Consider the following 15,833-nt stretch of genomic DNA (forward strand, 5'->3'; position numbering starts at 1 on the left):
TGACGGTGGCTTTACCGAGTGCCAACCCTGCAGGCACTCGACAAAGATTTTTTTTATTTTTATTTTAAAAATTTCTTTGCCGAGTGCCAACCCTGCAGGCACTCGGCAAAGATTTTTTTATTTTTTTTAAAAAAAATCTTTGCCGATTGCCAACCCTGCAGGCACTCGGCAAAGATTTTTTATTTTTTTAAAAAAAAATTCTTTGCCGAGTGTCAAGCCTGCAAGCACTCGGCAAAGATTTTTTATTTTTTTTAAAAAAAAATCTTTGCCGAGTGCCAACCCTGAGGCACTCGGCAAAGATTTTTTATTTTTTTTACAAAATTTCTTTGCCGAGTGCCCCCTGTCCGGCGCTCGGCAAAGTTTGGATTTTTTTTTAAAAAAAAATCTTTGCCGAGTGCCCTCTAGCCGGCACTCGGCAAAGTTTGAATTTTTTTTTAAAAAAAATCTTTGCCGAGTGCCATGGTCACAGCACTCGGCAAAGCTGGAAAAATGTAATTTTTTTTTTACATTCCATCATGACAAATACATGAGCAGCAACATAGAAGATTTTTAACACTACATAAGCTGTGACTACATTGAGTATGAGGGTTGTTCTTGAGATCCTGCAAAACCATTATAAACCAAAGTACAAATTTAAAAGTGCCAACAACAGGTGTAATAAGCAATAAGGTTTGCAGCTGGCAATGTTTAGAAAGAAGGGCAGTATGCAGCAGCTCTCTTGCACCATTAATCAACCAAACTTACTTAGACATAGAGAGTGAAGCAGCAGCGCATCCTAAGATATTTAAGGCACCAGGTCTCAGCCAACATGCTCAATCATACCTGAAATGCAAGGAATAAGACCTACCTTACTCGATATAGAAAATAACAATTTGGTATGCAATCCAAAATGTGGCCTTTCTAACATAGAAGGCCACTCTATACAGAAAAGTATTACAAAATGAAATACAATTGATATATAAACTGGTTCCATTTGGATTGTATCCTACAAAATTCGCATGTACAGAACAATAGTCCTTGCTCTGTGTCAACTCACACATGAGATTTATCCTGAATAAAAATTCAATTACAATCTAAATGCAATTGAAAGTGTCAAAGTGATACACTGTGTCAGTAAATAGTACATGATCTTTTGTTTTTTGCCAAAAGAGGGGCATAAATCATGATTGAGAAAGTTCTAGGGTGCTCATTTATCAAAAAGTATGCTTAAATTTCAACCTGCAACTTGTGGTCAGAACCACTGCTGCACACAAAGCTGGCAGTAGAATATGCAAGATTTCAAGGTTCTTCAATATGTGAAACCCACGGCCTGCATTGGCACTAGAAGGACAAACACTGTGTGATTTTTTTTGCGAGAAAAAAGAAAGTTTACCTGTCAACCAGGATATTTTCTTTAGCAATATTTGATAGCCCAGTTGCGTATTCAGAGTGGTCAAGAAAGCACCTGATATATACACATATAAAGTTAGTGAAATAAGAAGAAACTAACTGAACTGATGATTTTTTTTATATAGTAGAAACAGTGAGTAAAGTACACAAATATTTATATAGATCTTTCTAAGGATGCATGTTTACTGGATTAATAATAATAATTGGACCAAGAGATCTCAATTCCAGAGAAGAGATGTTTTCTGGAATAGAACATATATTGGCTCGCCAGTTAGTAATCAGGTATATGTTACCATATTTATGTCCCTCTCTGTCAAATTTGGCACCAAAAAAACCAATCTGGCTCAGGCCAATAATTAGAACCCGATGATAATCTGAATCAGAATGTCCCTAGCACTATTGGTAGCAAGCAAGTAACATAGAGTTCCTTCATTTGTACAGAAGTTTGCATGGAAGGTGTATTCTTAATTTTTCTGTGTTGTAGTCTCCAGATTACAGCTACTATCTTAAATATCATTGCTTTTGCAAGATAATTTTAAGAGTTAGTGTGGTCTGAATTTACTATCAGTTCACTAATATTTAATTTTTTATGATCAGACAATATTTTTTAGAACAATTATCATACTATAGGTACTTGCAGCTGAAGATAAGTGCAACTGTTATCATACTATAGGTGGCTACATTGAGTAAGGCATGTTCTTGACATTCTGCAAAACCATTATAAATGGCCACTGAAGATAAGTGCAGCTGGTCAGACATTTGGGTATAAAAAATTCAGTCAAGTTCAGAATATTATGTACATCATATTGAAGAACTTACTCAATAGTAGCTTGGTTTTTGGCACTTGCAGGAGCTTGCCACCGCTACGGACACAGCTCTATGGTTGTCAGGTGCCTGCTGCTTTAGAATAGAACCTATCATCCTTTTACTGCAAAAATTAAGTGGTCATAAGGAAATCATGTATACAAATAGAAAGAGCAAAAGATATAATCTGAATTCTCATAAGCAATTTAAAATTCTCCACGGTGAACAAGACAGGAACATAAAAATATGAATTGTACACCTAGGTCATCCAACACTACCTTATACATGCCAGAACAAGATCGACTTAAAACTTGCAGTGCAGCAGCAAATCAAAAATTTAAAGCAAGACAAATCTTAGGCTTGACTAGAGAACTGCATTTATTGTTGTACATTGTACTCGCAGTAGAATGTATGTGTGCACCATACTGCACAAGCTCTAACTCTGCCCCGATGAAAACTGCAATACAACTTCCTCCTATACTACTTGAGGAGTTCAGAAAGGACCCATAGAATCAGTATGAACGATGATATCTCAAGCACAAGTATAATAGCACATTAACACTACCTGATCCACACTAGTCAGTTAACAAGAGCTTTTAGAATAGTGGTCAGTATAGCACAAGTATAATGAACATTAGCACTATAATAGTGGCTAGTATAGCAGGTTGCTGGGTTCAGACAAGAAAGAAAATGCTTATAGATATGCACTAGCTTTCAGAAATACTAAACTAGTTCCATTTCCTAAAATAGAGATAATTCACAGTGTAGCCGGAAAGATGCCTAAACCGACATAACACAATGCAGCACATCTAAAAATGACAGAATGGGAATGTATTATACTTGCCTTCTTCTCAGGAGGTTTTATGCCAAAAAAATTCACCCATCGCTAACTTCTCACTTGATTCCTATACAAGGATGACATGACTACTGTGTTAGTTACATTCATGAAATTGTAGAAAAAAGGTAAAGCGACAACGATGCAGAGTAATAGCTAACACACCAGGCATGTACATGCTAGCTAATATGCAGTGCCAAATTTTTATCTCTTCTCTTGGCTGACTATATATGCTAGCTAATTAGCTATATGTGCTTGATCGATCTACCAACAAATCAAGATTCCCGATGAATACTGGCCTTCAATAACCTGCATGATGCACGCTGACCTGACCAGCTTGTCCGTTTGCTTGTTCTAGACAGTGGGTCATATGCTGCCTTAACAAAATTCTCACAGATTTGTGGTAGTGACAGCCCTGATGAGAAGCGTGTCTTCAATTCATCAGATATCTGCAACCATTACCAGCGACAACAAAAATCACAAAGTCACACCATAGAGCATACGCCATACATTAGCAAAGTTGACAACAACTGGGGGAAGAAGACAAAGTCTAGATTACACAATGGCAAGTAATATTGGACGAGAGTGGAGCCAACACCATAAGAAAATTCTATGAAAGCAAAGCTAAACAGCCAGCACAAAAATATTAAGGGTGATCACAACTGGATTATTATAATCTTAGATTATACAGAGGACTATTACAATCTAGATTATGAACTATAATGATGTGAGTGTTTGGATTCCTTGATTATTCTTAGTTCAAGTGAAAAATATTCATGATCACCAAAAACCAGGTCCGAGGTGGATATAATCCAGGTCATAATCTAGGCCTGTTGGGATCACAATTAGATTATTTTAGCTGATTATTATAATCACAATGGACCCAAACAGGCCCTAAGAGGCTAAGACACACATTACGAAGACCTTCAGGATGTACGAAATGATCAAATCGCATTAAAGGAGAGCATAAACGGCAAGTGCTTCGTGCCCGGAAGCAATCACCTCACCGCGAAGCTTCATGTTGAGGACGCTTCCCTTGCGGACGCGCTGCCACGGCGGCGCCACGAGCATGCGGAGCTTAACGGCGAGCTGGGTCCCCCACCCAAGCTCTTTGACCTCGAATGCTGCCGCCGCGGGCGCTAGCTGCTCCTGGGCCTCACTGGCGGCCGGGGACGGCTCCTGCTCCTCTTTGGTGAGCCCGGGGGAGGACTCCACTGCGCGGCGCGGGGAGGGGCTGCGGCCGAGCGCGCGGGCGGTGGCGGCGTGGGCGCGGCGCGCGGCGCGGGGGCGGGGGCGGCGCGGGGGCGGGGGCGGCGCGGGCGTGGGCGCGGGGGCTGGCTCTGGCTGTCTGTTTGCCAGCCGCTTGCCGAATTCGCTTAAGTCCCAGATTTTTTATTTGCCGAGTGCCGGACGAGGCACTCGGTAAAGATTTAATTTTTTTTTTTTAAAAAATTCTCTGTCGAGTGTTTCAGATCTGACTTTCAGAGTAAAGATTTATTTTTTTTAAATTTTTTTGCAGAGTGTCTCAGATCTGGCACTCGGTAATTTTTTTTTTAAAATACTTTGCCGAGTGTCCCTGGCACGGCACTCGGCAAAGATTTTTTTAAAAAAAATATCTTTTTTTTGAAAAAAATACTTTGCCGAGTGTCCCTGGGACGACACTCGGCAAATATTTAATTTTTTTTTAAAAAAAAGTATTTGCCGAGTGTCATGTGAAGGCACTCGGCAAAGAGGAATTTTTTAAAAAAACCAAACCCTCTTTGCCGAGTGCCTTATCTGTGGCACTCGGCAAAGACCCCATTTGCCGAGTGCCATGCCCCGGCACTCGGCAAAGTTTTTTTTGTTTTTTTTTGTTTTTGGCCTCCAATTTTTTTGTGCAGCCCTTTTAAAGCACCAGGAACTCTTAGTTACAATTTGGGGATTTTTTGTGGCTTTTTGATATATTTAGTTACTTTATTTCGTTTACTTGAATTTTTTTAAAAAAAATAGAAATTTGAACTGCACGTGGTACGAATAATGGAATTTAATGATTCAAAAATTGATAGTCATGTTAGTTGAGAGGCCGTATCCAGGAACAGACCCGAAATTTCGAACATCTTGTTCACGAAACATGCCCGCGAAATTACGTGTGAAGTGTTTTTAAATTCTATAAAAAGCAAACGAAGTACGAAAATCATGAAACTTGTTGAGATGTCGTGATATCATATGTGGAGGCTATGATAAAAATTTCAAAAGATTTCATGCACGTTGTCACGTACGATGCTTACAAACCAGGACATCTCTACATGTGATATCAGATCTCACATGTAGAGATGTCCTGGTTTGTAAGCATCGTACGTGACAACGTGCACGAAATCTTCTAAAATTTTTATCATAGCCTCTACAAATGATATCACGACATCTCAACAAGTTTCATAATTTTCGGACTTCGTTTGTTTTTTATAGAATTTAAAAACACTTCACATGCAATTTCGCGGACATGTTTCATGAACAAGATGTCCAAAATTTCAGGTCCGTTCCTCGATACGGCTTCTCACAACACTCACTAACATGACTATCAATTTTTGAATCATTAAATTCCATTATTCATACTACGTGCAGTTTAAATTTCTATTTTTTGGAAAAATTCAAGTAAATGAAATAAAGTAACTAAATATATCAAAAAGCCAAAAAAAATTCCCAAATTGTAACTAGGAGTTCCTGGTGCTTTAAAAGGGCTGCACAAAAAAATTGGAGGCCAAAAAAAAACTTTGCCGAGTGCCGTGGCATGGCACTCGACAAAAAGTGTATTTGCCGAGTACCAGGCATAAGGCACTCGGCAAAGAGGGTTTTAAATTTTTTTAAAAAAATTTCCTCTTTGCCGAGTGCATCCACGTGAGCACTCGGCAAAGAAATTATAAAAAAAATTAAATCTTTGCCGAGTGCCGTGTCAGGGGCACTCGATAAAGTATTTTTTTTTTAAATTCTTTGCCAAGTGCCAGATCTGAGACACTCGGCAAAGAATTAAAAAAAATTATATCTTTGCCGAGTGCCAGATCTGGGACACTCGGCAAAGAAATTTTTTAAAAAAAAAATCAAATCTTTGCCGAGTGCCTAACAGCATGCACTCGGCAAAGAAGGCCGTGACCGAACACCATTTCGCGGGCAGCCTATGCCGAGTGTAGAGATTTTGCCAAGAGTCTAGCACTCGGCAAAGAAGTCCTTTGTCGAATGCCTGGCACTCAGCAAAGAACTCTTTGTCGAGTGCAATTCTTTGCCGAGTGCAGCACTCGGCAAAAAAGGTCTTTGTCGAGTGCCCGATTTTTGATACTCGGCAAAGTCTCTGTTTCTAGTAGTGATTGAGAAGAGCTTGTCGAGATGATCAAAATAGATATGTTATTTATTTAATTTAGAGCTTATATGAAAAGGTGATATAATTTTGAAATTAAAAAGGCAGCTCTGACGTCAACTGACGTCAGTGCTACCAAAATCAACCACAGCAAGAGGCAAGGTACGACGCATGTGAAAGGCTCCAGCCTCCAGCCTCCAAGCGCCACTAGGCCACAGCGGCAGGCCGTCAGCAGCAGCCAGAGGGGCCCAGCGGGGGAGCACGTGCGCAGCACTAACAGCATCTCGCTCAGACCGGGACGGTTCACCTGCAACTGGCCGGTTCGCTGGTTTCATAAAAAAACCATCCGGTTTATCTGGTTTTTACTGGTCTGATTGCACCGACAGTCTTTTAAGTGAACCAGACTGGTGTAGGCTTTGGTTTGGTCTTTTACCAGTCGGACCGCCGGTCCGGTCCGGTCCTAATGACTATGGGCTTGAGAGGTATTTTTCATAGTTAGGCCATCTAAAAACCGCTTATGAAGATGCAATTTCATAGGTGGCTCCTTATGCTAGACTGGATGGGGACGGAGGACATTTATTTTTCAAATGCTAGTACGCTCGTCAGGTGTGGAGAGAACTTCTGATGGAGGATAGCAGAGTCATCTTAGCTAGCTGTGATGCCGTCCCCAATGGAGGTCCTCATGTGCATCTGAAGCTAGATGAGAAAGGGAGACACAGGTGCGAGCCATCATCACCTTTGGATGATCTGGTCCTCTAGAAACGAATTCAATGCAGAAGGAGTGAAGCAACCAGGGTATATGGTGGGAACAGTAAATCACCACTATACTGATTTTAGTGAGATGGAACACATTCATACAAGGAGGAACCACAAATCCAACAATGGTGCCGGCCTGCTCCTGATTTTATGATGATTAACATTGATGGCTCATTTCAGGAGGAGAAAAGAGAGGGTGCATGAGGCTTCATCATAAGGGATGAACATGGTGAAGTGCTTGGCTCGAGTGCGAGGAAAATTGATGAGTGCATGGATGCCCTCCAAGCGGAGACGATAGGAGCTTTCCATGCTTTGACGTTCACCACAAATGCAAGCATGATGCGAATAGAAATGGAAACAGATGCAATAAATCTGAAGATGGCGCTACCATGATCATCATTATTGGACTTATCACCAGATGGAGTCATGTTTCAGGAACTAAAATTCTTTATGATCACTGAATTTGTGTGTGCGGGTTTTGTATAATCCAAGAATATATGTAATGCAGCAGCAGAGAAACTTGCTAAGATAGGTGTGGAGTTAGGACCAGGCGTGTCTTGATTTGGCCTGATGATGTTCCTGCTCCACTTCTGATTTGGTGGCCACCGACGATTTAGGCTTGGACAAGAGTTAATGGGATCCTCTTTCTGTCTCAAAAAAAATGTTTCAGATGGAGAAAGATTGAAGAGAAGCGTGGCATGTGCCAAGGTCATATGGGTATTGGGAGCTGGCGCCTGCATCCAGCAACCAAGGAGCTCCTGCAAGTGTGCATCTGGTTTGTGGCCTCGACCAGCAATCCAGTCTGATCCTAGTATGGGGTCGGTAAATACCAGCACTGTTGCGGACCCCCTTGGCGTGTGCGCGTGTGACGGCCAAGTGGGCTGGTCACAGCAAGCTCTAGCTCGGTGTGGCCATGGTGACCGGCTCATCTCCTCTGTATCTCCAAAACGCGCCCGACTCGTTAGCAATTTCCGTCGTGTGTATGAATAGACAGAGTGTTCAGATGGCACATGCATATGCTCCCAAAGTCCCAATATCTCTATGGTCTGAATGTCTTGCCCGTGGATACTAATTGAAAGGGACCGTGACACCTAAAAGAAAAATGAATTAGGCAACTTAAAACTCTAACTCTAAACTTTGGCATCTTTTTCTACCCTTAGCACAACTTATGCAAAAGATAAACTATCTAAATGTGCAACTACGGTTTTGCTAGTATGTTTTAGGACCGTGACACGTAAAAAGGGGTGAATTAGGCAACTTAAAACTCTAACTTTAAACTTTGGCATCTTTTTCTACCCTTAGCAAAACTTATGCAAAAGATAAACTATCTAAATGTGCAACTACGGTTTTGTTAGTATGTTGCTATCTCTACCGTAAAAGGAGTTATACAACCTAAGTTCCAAACCTATCAACTAGTCTATCACTAAGCTAGAAAAGTAAAACACACAACAAGATTACAATATAAATGCGGAAGCTAAAGAGTAAGTACAGATATGCAAACTTCCATCGACGACTCCGATATTTTTACCGATGTATCGAGAAGCGCACAAGCTTCCCCCTATTCCTCGTTGGAGACCCTCGCAAGGAATCCCTCGCAAGAGCTAAGCTCCCGGTCAGGTAACTCCGTGGATAGCCTTGGGCCTTTTCTATCCGCTAGTGGGTCTTCGACGTGTCTTCTGGCAAGCCTCTCCCGAATGCTCCCCGCCGTCTTCACTATCAAGCTTTCGGCCAAACCACCGCGGATCTTGTTTCCTTCGATACACGGTGGCATCCACACCACAAACTCGGTTGGTGTGATCTCGCAAGACTACAAGCCCATCCGATGTACAATAATGGTGCGCGCAAGCACCGAGTGATAAAAGGTGTGCAAACGTCACTAAACACTAGGCCTAAACCTAGAGCAAGCGCATAAGCGGTGGTCTAATCAATCTAAGCACTTCGCAAAGCACCTACGCTAATCACCTAATGAATCACTAAGCATTATGTAAGTGAAAATCACTAAAATAGTGCATCAACACCCTTGGTATGTTTCCTCGGCTCTCCACATCTCAAATGACCGGTTGGGAGTCTATTTATAAGCCCCACCGAGAAAATAGTCGTTAGGGGCGAAACCCAGCTTTCTGCTACTGACCGGACGCTGCTGTCGTCCTGACCGGACGCGTCTGGTCGTCCCGACCATTACAGCGCTCGCATTGATCGGACTCTGGGCCGAGTCTGGTCTCACTCGATCGGACGTGTTCGGTCGCGCTGGCGCCGCTCTAGAACCTCTCTGGACTCGATCGGACACTGTACTTTGTGCGTCCGGTCGTCCAGTGCCGCTACATCCAGTCACGCTGAAAACATTGTCGTGATGAAGAACAGTGTCATCGGTGCATCCGGTCACTGCTTCGCTCAGCGTCCGGTCACAGCTACTGACGCCTGCTGTTGCCAAGCAACTGATTGGATGTGTTCGGTCCCTATAAGGGTCGCGTCCGGTCACCTCTGTCGAGCTTGTTTCTTTACGATCTTGCGTCCGGCTTGGTTTCCATCTTCATACTTGGACTATGCTTGATATCTTGTGTCTTCTCTTGTGCTTCTAGAGTCTTGCTTATGGTGTTGATCATGGGATCATCATGCCACCTTCGTCCAAGTCACTTCTTGCATCCTATTGAACTACTAAATAATTACTTGCAAATTCATTAGTCCAATTTGATTGTGTTGGTCATCAAACACCAAAATCCAAAGTAAATGGCCCTATGGTCCATTTTCCTTATAATCTCCCCCTTTTTGGTGATTGATGATAACACGACCAAAACAAACAAATAATAAAATTTTTGGAATTTAAAAACTATTTACTTGCTAGGATGCAATGCATGCTAAAAGATACCACATGTAAACATCTTTGGAAACTTATCTTGCCTTTGCAAATGTCCCCATGTGGCATTATAGATTTAAGCCTCCCCCTAATTCTATAATCCACTATCCTCCCTTTCTCGGACCATTACCACTTGTAAATTATTATGATCGGGCTTGCTTTTGGTCCTATAAATTCTTCTCCTTTGGAATCCAACACCGAAAAGGAAGACATTAGTAGCATGAGGGGGAATCAAACTTTGTGATCCTTTGTATGTGGAGTGAAATGGGTCACAAAATTTGACTCTCACATTATATAGACTAAACTCCCCCTAAAATTTGACTCTCACATTACATTGTGATCCTTTGGAGAATGTAGTTTATGCATAATTGACAAATTAATGCTCAAGGGAGTTTAATCTATATAATGCATGGAGAAAGCATATAAATACCAAAATGAAATCAACATTGTGATATCGGTTTAGAATTACCACATGTGGAAACCAATTTGATTAATACCACTTGCAATAGGTGGTGGATATTTAAAGTATGATGCTTAACTCTGGGGACTCCATTTTCCTTGTAGTGAGACTACTACACACATGATAAGTTTGAAAAGATGTTAGTCTCAAAGCATCTAACTTGTAGAGTAATCTCCCCTAAATTTGTGTACACAAGTATGGAATACTTGTAGGATACACACAAATTGATTTTAGAATAAAAAATATCACTTGAAAGATGACATCACATGAATGTGAGAATCATTTTCGAAAGTGATATTTGGAAGAAATTATCTACAATTTGGACTTTGGCACATATTATATGAACAATTGTAAAACAAGCTATGTGCCATGCTCCTAAACAATTTAAACCATGTAGGTTTGCTCCAAGGGTTAAGAGTGAAATCGAGAAAGCCTACCATATTATTTACCTAGTGTATGCATGACAAAAGATTTAAGCATGCAAATACAAACCTAGGCATGAAAAGAAACTAGATGCTAATTAAGATTGCAAGAAATTAAATCTAGTTACCTAACGTGGAAAGGAGAATTTGGGTCCATAGTATTCACTAACCCACTTGGCAATTACCTTGTCCATAATGATGCACCCTATGAAATGCACCCATACTTTGCCAAGTCTCTAAATTCTTCGAAGTCCATTGGACTTCTCACTTCCCTTTCAGGATCCAAACCTTCTTGGTGCTCTTTATGTTGAAAATGATCTCCTTTTGCACCCAAATGCGTTTGGCCCCATTGTTGGCTTGTTTGTTCACTTTGATGGCCACCACCTTGTCATTTTTTTTCTTCTTCAAGAGATAAGGTGTGGAGGCCTTTTTGTCCACCTTGTTGGTGTAGGTGTTGGAGAGCTTACTTGTTTCCTTTTTTTCTCTTTTTTCTTAGCTCCTCCCCAATTTTTTACCTTGCACTGATAGGACTTGTGACCTTCCTTGTGGCACACATAGCAAACCACGGGTTGTCCTTCATCAAGCCTATTCACTCCCTTGACGGTGTTATCTTGATGAAGTTGGGCTTGCTCTGTTTTGCCTTTTACTTGAGTTAAGTCCTTGGTAAGGCGAGCCACTTCTTGCTTGAGTTGCTCATTCTTCATTGCAACCTCTTGTGTGCATGTATCTACAATAATTTTCTCAACACAAACTTGGTTGTACAAGGGTGAGTCTAAATATAAATTATTGAAAGAAGTAGAAGCATCGTTTTTAGGCATGTCAAAGATAGAACTTTTCTTTTTAGTGCCTTGGTGAGGGTAGTACGGACGGCTTCAAGATTAGCAACTTTATTAGTTAGCTCATCACAATGTTTACACATAGTTTCCATTTTAGCGAGCAAACTTTTATAATCATCTTGTGAGTTAGCTAAATTTTTCTTTATTTTTTTATTTTTCTTTACAAGTTGCTCATCATTGATTGTGCAATTATTTGTGTTTGCACTAGTCTCAAGTTGCTCAAGTTTAGTAGATAGCGCCATACTAAGATTGGCAAAAGTTTCATATTGTTCAAGCAAAGTAGCATAAGCTTGTTGTGAGCTATCTAGTTTTTCTTTTAATTTTTCAAGCTTCTTTTGTTGACTAGTGCAAACATTAGCAAAGTTAAGATTTTCTTGCACAATTTCATCATAAAAAGGTAGCTCATCATCACTATCATTGTCACTATCACTAGGGATATATTTTTTGTTACCTTGTGCCATAAGGCACACGCGTGAAGTGCTTGATGATGAGTGCTTATGCCGACGCCTCTTGTGGTGGTCTTCTTCTTCACTTGAAGAATCATCCCATGACCTTATTGATGTAAGGGCTTTGTCCTTGTATGCCTTCTTCTTTGTCTTGGGTGTGGGCTTGTTTAGACAAACTTTCATAAAGTGCTCCAACTCATCGCATCCATAGCATCCTTTCTTTCTTTGCTCATTTCTTTGATTGGTGAAGATGAAATCTTGAATTTGGATGGGCGTACACCCTTAACATTGAGCCTTTGGATCATCTTCTCCACCTTGTTGATAAGTTTAATTGATTCTTCATTAAGGTCAGAGGTGGACGAGAAAGATTGATCATCATCACTTGATTCTTCTTCATCATCATCCTTATCTTCTTCTTCTTTACTTGAGGAGATTGAGCTTGAGCTTGTCTTAACTTGATTGCCCTTTATTTTCTTTTTCTCACTACATACGAGAGCTTTGTCTTTGCTTGATGATGAAACTTCTTCTTGATCCAGTTTTGTGACATTTTAAATACCACTATCTTGCCAATGACTATAGTCAGGGTCGTGGTGCTCAAGTCCTCTATGTTGTGAAGAATGGTGATGATGCTTGCATATTTCTTTTGTGGTAGCACAGAGATGATCTTCCTCACAATATCCGCATCATCTAGCTTCGTTAATCCTATTGAATGGAGCTCATTGATAATTAGATTCAAACGAGAATACATATCATGAACTAGCTCATCATCATTCATTTTAAAGGAATTATAATTTTATTTAGCTAGATAATGTTTTTGCTCATGGACATTAGTTGTGCCATCATGGAGCTCTTGGAGTTTTAACCAAATTTCATGTGCCGTATTTAAAGTGAACACTTAGTTAAACACATCCATGCTAAAAGATTCAAACAAGCAATTTTTAGCTCTAGCATTGAAATGAATTTCTTTTTCTTCACTCTTTGTGGGTTTATTGAGATTCTTAATGGGTTTCATCCCGTCACGAGGACTCTCCAAACATCCAAATCTACCGCCTCAAGGTGACAAGCCATTCTAGCTTTATAGTAGGGGAAGTTAGTGCCGTCAAAGTGCAGAGGCCTAGAGGTATCCATCCCAACCACTCTAAATAGCGTTGGCTCAACGGCGGTGAAGCCAAAGGTCCAAATTGAGCCAATCTCGCTCTGATACCAATTGAAAGGTACCGTAACGCCTAAGAGGGGGGTGAATTAGGTAACTTAAAACTCTAACCCTAAACTATGGCCTCTTTTTCTACCCTTAGCAAAACTTATGCAAAATATAAACTATCTAAATGTGCAACTTTGTTTTTGCTAGTATGTTGATATCTCTACCGTAAAAGGAGTTATGCAACCTAGGTTCTAAACCTATCAACTAGCCTATCACTAAGCTATGAAAGTAAACCACACACCAAGATTGCAATGTAAATGCGAAAGCTAAAGAGTAAGGTAGAGATATGCAAGCTCCCATCGACGACTTCAGTATTTTTACCGAGGTATCGAGAAGTGCGTAAGCTTCCCCCTAGTCCTCGTTGAAGCCACTCGCAAGGGCCAAGCTCTCGGTCGGGTAACTCATGGATAGCCTTGGGCCTTCCCCACGCGCAAGTGGGTCTCCGACGTGCCTTCCGGCAAGCCTCTCCCGGATGCTCCCCACCGTCTTCACTATCAAGCTTCTGGCCAAACCGCCGTGGGTCTTGTTCCCTTCAGTACATGGTGTCGGCCACATCACAAACGCGGTTGGTGTGATCTCGCAATACTACAATCCCATCCAATGTACAACAATGGTGCGCGGAAGCACCGAGTGATAAGAGGTGTGCAAACCTCACTAAACACTAGGCCTAAACCTAGAGCAAGCGCATAAGCGATGGTCTAATCAACCTAAACACTTCGTAAAGCACCTACGCTAATCACCTAATGAATTACTAAGCACTATGCAAGTGGAGATCACTAAAATGATGTATCAACACCCTTGGTATCTTTCCTCAGCTCTCCACATCTCAAATGGCCGGTTGGGGGGTCTATTTATAAGGCCCACCAAGAAAGTAGCCGTTGGGGTGATTTTTTTTTAATTTTAACACTTTTTCAAACTTAATTTTAAATCTAACACTCTCGGTTTTTTTAAACTAACACTTTTGGCCGCGCCTATTGCCCTGGCGCGGCCAAATATCTGTGCCGCGCCATGCATGGCGGCGCCGCAGAGGGCTGACATGGCGGCGACCGGAAGCGCTGGCCGCTAACGTGGCAGGGCTCTACCGCGCCACTGATCTTGGCACGGCAGTGCTGCGCCCTGATCCATGGCACGGCAGAGCCAGGTATAACCTCTGCCATGGCCAGTCCCACTGCCCGAGCAGCAAAACGGACTCCGCTCATCCAAGCACGCCACGCCACGAACGGCGGCAGCCCAGCCCTCCATTGACGCCTTCCTCCCTTCCCTTCCATTCCTCAGCCGCCTCCCTCCCTCCTCGTCCTAGTTCAAGGTAATGATGCACATTTTATTTTCATTTGAATGGTGGATAGGATATTATGAATGGGAGTTAAGGTTAGTAGGAAAATTATGTTTGGGAACTATGGTGAAGATATTAGTATGAGTTTGTCAATGTTAAGGTTAATTATTTAGTTAGAAGTATGTTTGCCATGTATATTTTTGTTGCTATAATTGTTGTTTATAATATTTTAGTTGCATTGCAAATGATTATATTTTGCATTATTTTGCGTTGTTTTGATTGGTGTTTAATTTGAACCGTTTTATTAGATGGAAGACATGTTTCAGGAGCAGTTATGATGAGAACGGGATCATCCTAGAGAAATGTACCCCGACGAGTCTAGCAAAGATGCCCTCGTCCCTCCTGAACTCCCTGTCCTTAATTGTGACTGTGGTCGTCCGGCCGACGTGTTTCAATCGAGACATCTGGACATAGCGGCTCATTGCTTCTACACGTGCAATCATTTTAATATAAGTTATTGTTTCTGTATATTTTTCTTCTTCATTTGTATTACTAGGTTACTAATATTTTGTTGAATTTTTGTTGTGTAGGCCCGTGAGAGGTGCTTTTTTCTTTCAGTGGATCGACGGTGCAGACAAGTTTGACCCTACGTACCTCCTTTTCGACGATTGGTGGAGAGGGCGACATCCACGAGAGCATTTTGAGCGGTGGGTTCCACCTCCCCCTAACCCCCCTCTAATGATGGCTAAGGAGAAGCACTTAGCTACAGTTAGACAACTCGAGGAACCTCCTCTATGCCATTGCGGAGACCGAGTCGTGATAAACCCTGACAATACGTTGGAGTTTGTGTGTCCAAACAAGCATGAAGTAAGTGCAAAGTGTATGTGTTGAAATGTTGAGCTATATGTGTCATGTACTAATGTCACGTTATTTAGGTGTATTCAATGGCGAAGTGTCGTTTCAAGGAGTGGTTGTATGGTCCTTAGAACAAATGGCCCAAAGAAGCTCCAAAAGCAAAACAAAAGAAGAAAGAAAGGTTAATTTATAAAGCACCACCAGTTAAGTGCGAATGTGGTGTTAATTCTAACTATGGCCTAGTCCCTTTGGAGCTTGGAATAGGCCATTATTGTGGTCATATGGTTGAGTACAAAGAGGTTCATTATTTTTGTGGTAAACATGCAATCGTATTTTGTTTCTTTTGCTAAGACATATATGATATAATATTTCTT

The 15,833-nt window shown here is 41.3% G+C and overlaps 1 long non-coding RNA gene across 1 annotated transcript; it reads right to left on the minus strand.

Moving 5' to 3' along the window:
* Window positions 1-511: 511 nt before the first annotated feature.
* On the minus strand, window positions 512-3,100 carry LOC136522994 (uncharacterized). The gene is made up of 5 exons (XR_010776051.1): window positions 3,038-3,100; window positions 2,209-2,317; window positions 1,373-1,444; window positions 745-822; window positions 512-602 (listed from the first exon to the last, which is right to left on the minus strand). It is a non-coding gene; the product is annotated as an uncharacterized lncRNA (long non-coding RNA).
* Window positions 3,101-15,833: the final 12,733 nt, after the last annotated feature.

The sequence above is a fragment of the Miscanthus floridulus genome, chromosome 18, assembly GCF_019320115.1.
Source record: "Miscanthus floridulus cultivar M001 chromosome 18, ASM1932011v1, whole genome shotgun sequence".
Lineage (NCBI taxonomy): Eukaryota > Viridiplantae > Streptophyta > Magnoliopsida > Poales > Poaceae > Miscanthus > Miscanthus floridulus.